The following is an 11,668-nucleotide window of genomic DNA, read 5'->3' as shown; positions in this document are numbered from 1 at the left end:
TTTATCTGGCCATCTCTTAACTAACTTGGTGAATGTGGAAAACTGCCTATAGCGTTTCTCTTTATATAACTAGGAATCATAATCCAATTAGATCTCTCCGATTTCAGGTAAATATTAATCTTATCCAAATAGGAAAAATATAATAATATGGACAACTAAGAATCTTAATCCAATTAGATCTCTCCAACTCTGAGTAAGCGGAATAGGAATCTTAATCCAAATGCAAAAATATAAGAATAGAAATTTAATATAAAGGAAAGGGTAGAATTTATTTGTTTCGTTTCTTTTCTGTTTTTTTTTTTACTTTTTTCTGATTTGTACGTTTTAACTTGCTCCGAGTACGTGTTGTTTTACGTTTATTTGGACGCTTTTCGCTTGGCTCCAAATATGTTCTGATTTTTTTCTTTTCTAGAGTACATTCCAAATTTTGTCATAATTGTTTTCTACTTAATTGGCTTCGAGTATGCTTAGATTTTTTCCCTCGTAGATGTTTTTATATTGGCTCGACTTTTTTGATTTTGTTTTCATTGTTTTCTCCACCTGGTTTTTTCGTGTTCTAATAAATATAATAAAAGTAAAAACAAACAATAAATAAGAAATCACAGTTATTTTAATCTTTGACTCCTTAAGAAACGGTTTTTTACCGCTAACTAATTTAATTTTTGACTCGAACTCATGACCCGTGCTATAACTCACTACGTATTGGATCTCGTTGCAATGCACGGGCATGTTTGCTAGTTTATTACTAATATATATATGCCAAATTTAATTAAAAATATTTGCTGAGAAATTATGACTTTGCATTTCATAAAAACTACACTAAAAATATATGGCATCCAAATGGGTATTCAATTTGATGCAAAATATCCTCTAAAACGTAGAAATCAATTCAGAAACAATAAATGTCATCTCAAATGAAGAAAATAAATTAAAGAGGTTATGCATCACATTCATCTCAATATATTGAAAACAATGTAACCAAGTAAACAAGCTAACACTTAAATTAGATGCTGCATACTAACCTTAGAGTAAGTTGGTGTGAACGAAGAACTTCAAAATTTATGAGTCTCCATGATCAATTAGGTGCAAGAAGCCCTCTAAAAGGAACAAAGATGCATTTTATCGTATTTAACCAAACAAAAAAGGTTATATGCTTTAACTGGTGGTGAAACTTCTCACTACCAAAGCAGAGGTTTTTCCTGATGGCTAAAAATCATTAGTAAAGGCTTGAAAACCGTTGAAAGGTCCTTGTGAGATTTTGGTAATTGAGTGATAACCTAGGTGGACTAATTGTGTTTATATGAGATACATAGGTGATTAGTCCACAGGAACATGTGTGTGAGCAACATATACCATGAAGGTAAAAATAGCTTAGAGATGTTGCAAAGCTCACACATATGATGATGAAGGAGCTCATTGCAAATGAGACATGACATTGAGTCATGTGATCAAGGTGAAGAAGATCAAGACATGACTTGGCTTGATGGACCGGTTGTAAGCGTGAAGGGCAAGTTGGAGGCTTTGGAGCGATGGACCGCGTGGCGGTGAAGCTTGAGCAAGACTTGGCACCGATGGACGAAGGCAATGGTGAAAAACAAGTGAAGTCAAGATCGATGAACCAATATGATCACGTGATGATATGACGTGAATCATATCATTGTTGATCATGTTGGTGCATGTGTTGCATCGACATTGGAGGAGATGGAATGGAATACGCAAGGCAAAGGTATAACCTAGGGCATTTTATTTCACCGGTCATAGGTGTGTAGAGAAGTTTATGACCGGGTTTAGGATAGATGGCCATACTATCAAGAGGGGCAAACTTGTTTGCATATCGGTCATCTAGTGCCACTCGAGTGATCTAACTTTGCATCATCGCTAGGATCAAGTGGCGTGGCAAGTTGAGTGGCTAACACCCTTGAAAATGATTGTGAAAATGCTAACACACATACACATGGTGGTGTACACTTGGTGGTGTTGGCACATTTATAAAGGAGATGAAGTTGGAGTTGATGTGGATCAACTCGGCGATGAAACGGTGGCGAGAAGGGTTAGGAACTCCACCGACAGAGTGTCCGCCCATAGAGTGCGGATAGTCCGACAGTGCCACCGACGCCCTATACAGAAAAGACAGGGTCTCACAGAGTGGACCAGACACTGGTGTCCTGCGTCTGGTCAGTGGCGGCAGAAAGCGTGTAGGTGTCAGCCTTCGACCGGATGCTGGCGCTGAAAGTGACCGGACGCTGGCAGGGTGCGTCCGGTCAGAGCTAACGTATGGTGATGTAGGCAGAGCAGAAGCTGGAGAGTGACCGGACACTGGTGCTGCGTCCGATCGTGATCGATCGGACACGTCCGGTCGTGAAATGTCATTTCTAGAACCTTACTGGAAACGACCAGACGCTGGAGGCTCAGCGTCCGGTCAGTTGAAGCCGCTGCGTCCAGTCGTCAGATGACCGTTGAGATCGAATGAACAGCATTTGAAGAAGGGGACACGTGGCGTACATCGCACGACCAGACGCTGAGGTCCAGCGTCCGGTCGATCAGACTGGAGCGTCCGGTCGTCCCGACTATTACCCAGTGAAGGGGTAATGGCTCTATTTGTTCGTGGGGTTATAAATAGAAGCTATGGTCGGCCTTGGGCCGCAAGCTGAGCACACTAGAGCCTTGGTGGCTTGTGTAGTAGTGCTTGGGAGCCCTCCATCTCACATATACTTGATAGTGATCATTCAATTGTGTGAGAGAGCGATTCTAGTGCGATTGCATCATGAGGTTGCATCATGTGGCACTAGGTGATCGAGTTGCAAGCCGGTGGTGCTTGTTACTCTTGGAGGTTGCCACCTCCTAGACAGCTTGGTGGTGGTCTTCGTCGAAGCCCGCAAGAAGCTTATGCGGTGCTCCGGAGAAGAGCTTTGTGAGGGGCATTATGCTCGCCCTGTGGAAACCGCGAAGAGCAACTCTAGTTGAGCGTGTCATTGAGCTACCCTCACTTTCGGGATAGGTTCTTGAGGCGCCCGACGTGCGGGCTTGGCGGATGATGCCAATTAGCCGCCGAACCACCAAGTGAGCGGTCGACACAATGGGGACTAGCGTGTTGGCAAACACGTGAACCTCGGGAGAAAAATCATCGTGTCTGAAAGCATCTAGGCCCCTAGTTGGGTTTTGGTGATTAATGACAATACAAGATTACTATGACTAACGTGTGTTTTGCAGAGGTAATTAAGTTAGGTCATGGTAATGGAGATCGATTGGGCAATCAAGGTGGTCATGTCCCTACGATGGAAATCGTTTCGGTTTTCAAAGGATGGACGACAAGGTTAAGGATGACTAGTTCTAAGTGTCGATTGGAGTTGGAGTGACACTTAGAGTAGTTTAGGACTTTGTTTTTCCTTTGGCCATACTATTAAGGGGGGTATGGATGGGTAGCTTGACCTAGATGAGTCTAGTGAGTTAGGTGTGGTGCACACTTATTAAAACTAGCACTAGGTAGCTCCACAACAGCCCTATGATCCTATGGAGCAAACTTCATTCACATATATTCGAGAGTTGGAAGTGAATGGAGGGTCAAATGCTGACCGGACGCTGGCTCTGGTGCGACCGGATGCTGGCCGTAGGGTCCGATCAGTTCATTTGATCAAGAGACTGCGTTCGGTGCGACCGAACGCTGGAGTGGTCATGTGATCGGATGCTGAGAGGCAGCGTCCGATCGACTCTAGTAAGGTTCTAGAGAAGAGAATCTGCGACCGGACGCGTTCGGTCAGTACTGACCGGACCCTGGGGGTTCAGTGTCCGGTCGAGTACAGTAAGGGTTTAATGCGACCGGACGTGTCCGGTCAGTGGTGACCGGACCCTGCCAGCGTCTGGTCAACACATTTTCACTAGAATGCGGGTTGAACTGACCGAAATGTCCGGTCAACATGACCGGAGCGTTCGGTCACCCCGCAGAGGCACATAATGGTTCGTTTTTTAGGCTGCCTTATAAATAGAACCTCCACTCGTGTGTGGAGTCACTTTTGCTCATTCCAACAGCTGAGAAACACATTTGTGAGTGCCAAAAAGAGCAAGGTCCTAGTGAGGTGATTGAGATTTGAGAATCTAAGAGAGTAGCCTCATTAGTGAATCAAGAGTAGCCAAGTGTGCATCCATCTTCTCATTAGACTTCACGTGGTCAAGTGAGAGTTCGTGCTTGTTACTCTTGGTGATCGCCATCACCTAGACGGCTTGGTGGTGATTGGGAGCTTAGTGATCACCCAACGGAGCTTGTGGGTGACCCAACTCAAGTTGTGAGTGGCTTTGGGTGATTCGCCGCGACAGAGTGTCGAAGAATCAACCCGTAGAGAGCACTTGATCCTTGCGCGGATCAAGGGGGAGCCACACCCTTGCGCGGGTGCTCCAACAAGGATTAGTGGGGAGTGGCGACTCTCCGATACCTCGGCAAAACATCACTGCATTCCTCTCTCTCTATTTACTTTGAGCATTTACTCTAAGCATTTACTTTGAGCAATTCAATACTTGTTCTTACATTCATAGAATTGCCATGCTAGAGTAAGTTTGGAACATAGGTTGCAAGTTCGTTGTGCATTAGATTAATAGAAACACTTTTCTAGGCACAAGGGGTTAATTGGGCTAACCGTATGATTTGATTATTGTAAGAAAATTTAGAATTAGCCCAATTCACCCCCCTCTTGGGCATCTTGATCCTTTCAATTGGTATCAGAGCCGCGTGCTCATGTTTTTAAGCTTAACCGCTTAGAGCAAGATGTCTCACGGGGATGGACCTCCTCCTATCTTTGAGGGAGATGACTTTCTATATTGGAAAATCCGCATGGAGGCGTACTTAGAAGCTCGAGACATTGGTATTCTTAGAGCCGCCTCGCAAGGCTTCCCAAAACCTTGGGATGCTACTAACCTACAAGGCGATGAGGTTAATTATGAAAAATGGAATGCAAAGGCTCGCAACACCATCTTTAGAGGCCTTTGCAAAGATGTGTTCAACCACGTAAGGAACCACAAAGACGCCCATGCACTATGGTTGGACGTTTGTGCGCTCCATGAGGGAACCAAGAGTGAGCGTGAGGAATGCTATCATCTTGTGATTAAAAAGCTAAATTCATTTGAGATGCTTTCCAAAGAATGTGCTAATGAGATGTATTCACGTTTGAATGTTCTTGTAGAGGAAGTCAATGGGCTTGGACTTACTCAAATGTCACCATCCAACGTTGTGAGAAAGATCTTGAGTGTCCTCCCCATTGACAAATATGGGCATATTATGACCGTGCTACACCAAGGTGATCTTTCCACCGCTACACCGACACAAATCTTGGGAAAGATCAATGCTCATGAGATGTACATGCACATCATGCCACAAGATGGCTCATCCTCTAACAAGAAGAAAGACAAAGACTTAGCATTCAAAGCTAGCCAAGAGAATAGCAAGGCAAGACTTGAGTATGAAAGCTCAAGTGAAGATGAAGTTGATGATGAAAGTCTTGCTCTCATGGTGAAGAAGACCGCCAAGATGCTAAAGAAGCTAAACAAGAGTGGCATCAAGTTTGACAGCAAGAAAAAGAAGTTCTTCACTAGCTCAAGAAGAAAGCCAATCTTTGAGATGGATTGCTACAATTGTGGCGAACTAGACCATCTAGCTCATCAATGCACAAAGCCCAAGAAAGACAAGTTCAAGAACAAGAACAAGGGCAAGAAAGATGACTCAAGCAATGAAGATGAAGATGAGAAGAAGAACAAGCCATACAAGAAGAGAGATGGCAAAAAGAGAGACTTCCACAAGAAGAAGAAGAGTGGAAAGGCCTACATCGTCGGTGATTGGCTCACAGACATTGATTCATCAAGTGGATCATCCAATGATGATAGTGACAATGAGAAGGTGGCCGCCATTGCTATTGATCTTTCATCTTCACCGCCACCATCGCCATCATCCTCTACACACCTATGCCTTATGGCCAAGGGTGAACGCAAGGTATCAAATGATGGTGATAGTAGTGATGATGAACATGCTAGTGATGATGATAGTGATAACGATAGCGATGATGATGATTCACCTTCATATGATGATCTTGTCAAAATACTAAGAAAATACACTAAGATCATTAGGAAGAGTAGAGCTAAAAATGAAAAGCTTGATGCTAAAAATGATTCACTTTTAGCAAAATGTAATACATTAGAAAAGGCTAATGATGCTATATCATCCAAACTCAAGGAGCTCAAATCTTCTAAGAAAGAGCTTAAAGATAAACATGATAAACTTGAGTGGGTGCATAATGAGCTCATCACTAGCCACAACAAGCTAAAAGATGAGTATACAACTCTTAAGATCAATCATGATACTCTTATTATTGCTCAAGAATTTTTACCAAATGAGCCACATGATGCTACTAACCATGTTGTCAAGATTGATATAGCTACATCATGTGATGATTTGATTGATGAGAGCATTGAGCAAGGATCTAGTGGCAAAGGCAAGCAAGTGGTTGAGTGCAATGACTATGATGAATATGTCAAGCTCAAGAGTGATAATGAGAAGCTCAAGAAAGATCTTGAAGAGATCAAAAGCCACAACACCATTATGCTAGAAACTCATGATCATGATGAAGAGTTGATCCTTGAGAATGAGAAGCTCAAAGAAGAAAACAAGAAGCTCAAGGAAGAGAAGAACAATGATGTTCTCAAGAAAGAGAACAAGAAGCTCAAGATGGAGAAAGAGCATCTCAAGGTGGGATTGAGCAAGTTTGAAAGAGGCAAGCATCTCCAAAGTGAGCTACTCATGAACACCATCATGAAGATGGATAGAAGTGGCATTGGATATGTGGCAAGTGTAGAGAAGAAGAAGGCTCAAGTTCAACAACAACAATCAAAGCCAAAGCCAAAGCCAAAGAGATGTTTTGAGTGTGGACAAGAAGGCCACTTTGCTCATGAGTGCCAAACTCCACCACCACAACCCTTGCCCAAGCATGCTAGACCCTTTGCCTTCAATGCTCACTACATGCTTAGAAAGGACTCTAGTGGGAAGATGAAAGTCATGTTCTTAGGTCCCCCTAACAAGAATAGGCCTAAGAAGATTTAGGTGGCTAAGTCACTTGTTGATTAGGTGAAGGGCCCTCAACAAGTTTGGATTCCTAAAGCTTGAATCTCTTGTGTGTAGGTGAACTACAAGACCGGTGGAAGTCATTGGGTTATTAATAGTGGTTGCACTCAACATATGACCGGTGATCCTCGTATGTTCACCTCACTAGATGAAGAGGTAGATGGACAAGAGAAAATAACATTTGGAGATAACTCAAAGGGCAAGGTTAAAGGATTGGGCAAAGTGGCAATATCAAATGATCATTCTATCTCCAATGTGCTCCATGTTGCTTCATTGAGCTTCAACTTGCTATCCATTGGACAATTGTGTGATCTTGGCTTCCAATGCTTGTTCACCGAGAAGGAGGTTGTTGTATCCAAGGTAGATGACAATCAAGTGATATTCAATGGATTAGATACAACAACTTATATCTAGTGGACTTCACCTCCAAAGATGCAAATTTGAAAACTTGCCTATTCACCAAAACAACACTAGGGTGGCTATGGCATAGAAGACTTGCTCATGTTGGGATGAGCTCACTCAAGAAGATTATGAAGAATGATTTGGTGAGAGGGTTGAAGGATGTAAAGTTTGAGAAGGACAAGCTTTGTAGTGCATGTCAAGCTGGCAAGCAAGTTGTAAATACTCATCCAACCAAAGCTTTCATGTCAACCATAAGAGTGCTAGAACTCCTACACATGGATTTATTTGGACCAACAACATACAAGAGTTTGAGAGGGAATCTCTATTGTCTTGTGATTGTTGATGACTATTCAAGGTATACATAGGTATTCTTCCTTCATGACAAATCCGAAGTTGCATCTTGCTTCAAGAAGTTTGCCAAGAGAGCTCAAAATGAATTTGACGTGAAGCTCAAGAAGATAAGAAGTGACAATGGCAAAGAATTTGACAACACAAACATTGAAGCCTATTGTGATGAAGTTGGAATCAAGCATGAAGTCTCCGCAACTTATACTCCTCAACAAAATGGTGTAGTTGAGAGGAAGAATCGGACTTTGATCACTTGCAAGGACAATGCTAGATGAGTACAACACCCCCGAAGCTCTATGGGTGGAAGCAATCAACACCGCATGTTATGTATCCAACCGCCTATTCCTTCAAAAGTTCCTTGGCAAGACTCCTTATGAGTTGCTCAATGAGAAGAAGCCGGACGTCTCCTTCTTTAGAGTGTTTGGTTGCAAATGCTACATCTACAAGAAGCGACAACACCTAAGGAAGTTTCAAAGACGTTGTGATATTGGTTTTCTTGTTGGTTACTCATCAAAGTCCAAAGCATATAGAGTATTTAATCATGCCACCGGCTTGGTTGAAGAAATATATGATGTGGAATTTGATGAATCTAACGGCTCCCAAGGAGCACATGAGAATCTTGATGATGTAGGTGATGAACCTTTGAGGGAGGCTATGAAGAATATTCCGGTTAGAGACATCAAGCCAAAAGATGATGAAGATGATGTACGAATCATTGATCAACCTTCTTCATCAAGTGTGCCACAAGATGGTGAAAAAGATGGGAGAAAAGAAAATGAAGATACTCATATCTCCCATGAGCAAATGGTGATACAAGCACAAGATGTTGATGCTCCACAGCCGCCTCCTCAAGTGGTCAATAGAAGAAATACACCTCTCCTACAAGATCATCCACAAGATCTCATCATAGGGAGTCCATCAAAGGGTGTAATGACTCGATCTCAAAAACTTGCTTCATTTATTGCTTATCACTCTTTTGTCTCTTGCTATGAGCCTACCAAGGTAGAAGAAGCTCTAAAAGATCCGGATTGGATCAATGCCATGCATGAAGAGTTGAACAACTTCACTCGCAATGAAGTTTGGACTCTTGAAGAGCGACTAAAAGGTGCAAGAGTTATTAGAACAAAGTGGGTGTTCCGCAACAAGCAAGATGATCAAGGTGTTGTTGTGAGGAACAAGGCAAGACTAGTGACAAAGGGGTTCTCTCAAGTTGAAGGTTTGGATTTCGGAGAGACCTTTGCACCGGTTGCAAGATTAGAAGCCATCCATATCCTACTTGCATATGCATCACATCATGAAATGAAACTATATCAAATGGATGTGAAAAGTGTATTTTTAAATGGCTTTATTAATGAACTAGTCTATGTTGATCAACCTCCCGGGTTTGAAGACCCTAGATATCTTAATCATGTTTATAGGTTGTCCAAGGCACTATATGGGCTTAAGCAAGTCCCAAGAGCTTGGTATGAGCGCCTTCGGGACTTCCTCATTGAGAAGGGCTTCACCATTGGGAAGGTCGACACCATACTATTCACCAAGAAGTTTGATGGGCACATCTTCATTTATCAAGTATATGTTGATGATATCATCTTTGGATCATCAAATGAAGACTCATGCAAAGAATTTGGTGAATTGATGTCGAAGGAGTTCGAGATGTCCATGATTGGTGAGCTTACATTCTTTCTTGGTTTTCAAGTCAAGCAAATGAAAGAAGGCATCTTCATCTCTCAAGAGAAATACACAAAAGATCTTCTCAAGAGATTCAAGATGGATGAATGTAAGCCAATCAAGACACCAATGCCTACCAATGGACATCTCGACCTAGATGAGGGAGGTAACCCGGTTGATCAAACTCTCTACCGTTCTATGATTGGTAGCTTGTTATATTTAACCGCATCTAGGCCCAACATCATGTTTAGTGTGTGTATGTGTGCTAGATTTCAAGCTAATCCTAAGGAAACACATTTAATTTCCGTAAAAAGAATCCTTAGGTATCTCAAGCACACACCAAGCATTGGCCTTTGGTATCCCAAAGGAGCTATATTTGAATTAGTTGGCTATTCCGATTCGGATTACGCCGGATGCAAAGTTGATAGAAAGAGCACATCCGAAGGGTGCCATTTGCTTGGTAGATCACTTGTGTCTTGGTCCTCCAAGAAACAAAATAGTGTGGCTTTGTCCACCGCCGAAGCAGAATACATTGCCGCGGGTGCTTGTTGTGTACAAATTTTATACATGAAACAAACGTTGCTAGACTATGGTGTAGTTCTAGAAAAGGTACCTCTTTTGTGTGATAATGAAAGTGCGGTAAAACTTGCAAATAATCCGGTTCAACACTCTCGCACCAAGCACATAGATATCCGCCATCACTTTCTAAGAGATCATGTTGCTAAAAATGATATATCATTAGAAGGTGTAAGAATCGAAGATCAATTAGCGGATATCTTCACTAAACCGCTAGATGAGGCTACATTTTGTAGATTGCGGAATGAGCTCAATGTGCTTGACTTTAGCAAATTCACTAAAAATTGAGCTTGTGTTGTCCCTTGCATTCATTGTAATATACAACATGTTTAATTTTTGGCAAATGCATATAGGGCTTGTCTAACATGGTTAAGATAACCGCCGAAAAGCGTGTGAAGAAGCTTAACCTTGGATCAAACTTGACAAGCAACTAGATTTACTTACAAGTATTGCATATGCATGAATGTTGTTTTGTCGTTTTGTTCCATTTGCCCTATTATTGCCTATTTTCCTAAAAAGAATTATAGCCTAAGGTAAAATATTTTGAAAAATATGAGGGTTTGAGAGAGGTCACTCACATCAGTCCCAATTGGTGTTTAGTTGGATCTTATTCAAGTTGGGGCTTGATTGGGAACAGGCAGCGCGAAGGAACTTTAAAGATTTGCTAGAAAAGGACCACCGGACGCTGCATCGGACGCTATTGTCCAGCGTTCGGTCAGTTCACAGGAGGTGAGTTGCTGCTGAAGGAGTGACCAGATGCTGCGTATGTGCGTCCGGTCAGGAAGGGATCCTGCATCCGGTCGTTTGAAGAAGGAACAGGCTGTACTGACCGGACCCTGCCTGCGTCTGGTCATGGACCACCGGACGCGTCCGGTCGCGATTCTAGAGGAATTGGACCTCTCTGGAATCGACCAGACGCTGGGTGGTAGCGTCTAGTCGCTACCACCGAAGCGTCCGGTCAGTGTATCTCGCGCGGCATTAGGACTCTTCTTCTGTTTCCTTATCTGTTGTGTTGGGGGACCTATTTAATCCAATCCGGCCGTACCACCCCATCCAGTCCAATGCCCGTGTGCCTCCCGTGCCAATGCCGCCGTCTAGCTCCACGCGCCGCCATCCACTACAGCCGCATGCCACCACCATCTGCCCTGCTCTTGCTCCCACCGAGCCTCCTCGCGCGCTCAAGCCACCACGCGTCACCACATCACCGTCCTCTGCTCCCACGCGCCTCTCGCGATCCAGCGCCGCCAGAGCCGAGCCAGTGCGTCCGATGTCTCCAGCCAGCGAGCAGCTCCACCGCGCTGATCTGCCGTGCCCCAGCCCTGCCTCCGTGCTGGTAAGGCCTTTCTACCGATTCATCTGATTACCTAGCGTCAGTGCAGCAACCCTAACTTCGTCATTGTCGCTGATCCCCGGCCGATTCTTCACAGAGCTTCGAGTACCCTAACCCTAGCTGGTTCAGAGTTTCCCCGCGCGACGTCTCTTCTTTTCCCGGATCGTTGGTCGTCAGGTAGCATGCCTGTCGTCTCAATTTCGTACCTACATTGCTTGCTTCCTAGGTCTTTCGCATCTATTAGA

This window comes from Miscanthus floridulus, chromosome 17 (assembly GCF_019320115.1).
Source record: "Miscanthus floridulus cultivar M001 chromosome 17, ASM1932011v1, whole genome shotgun sequence".
NCBI lineage: Eukaryota > Viridiplantae > Streptophyta > Magnoliopsida > Poales > Poaceae > Miscanthus > Miscanthus floridulus.
This window is presented reverse-complemented; position numbering follows the sequence as displayed.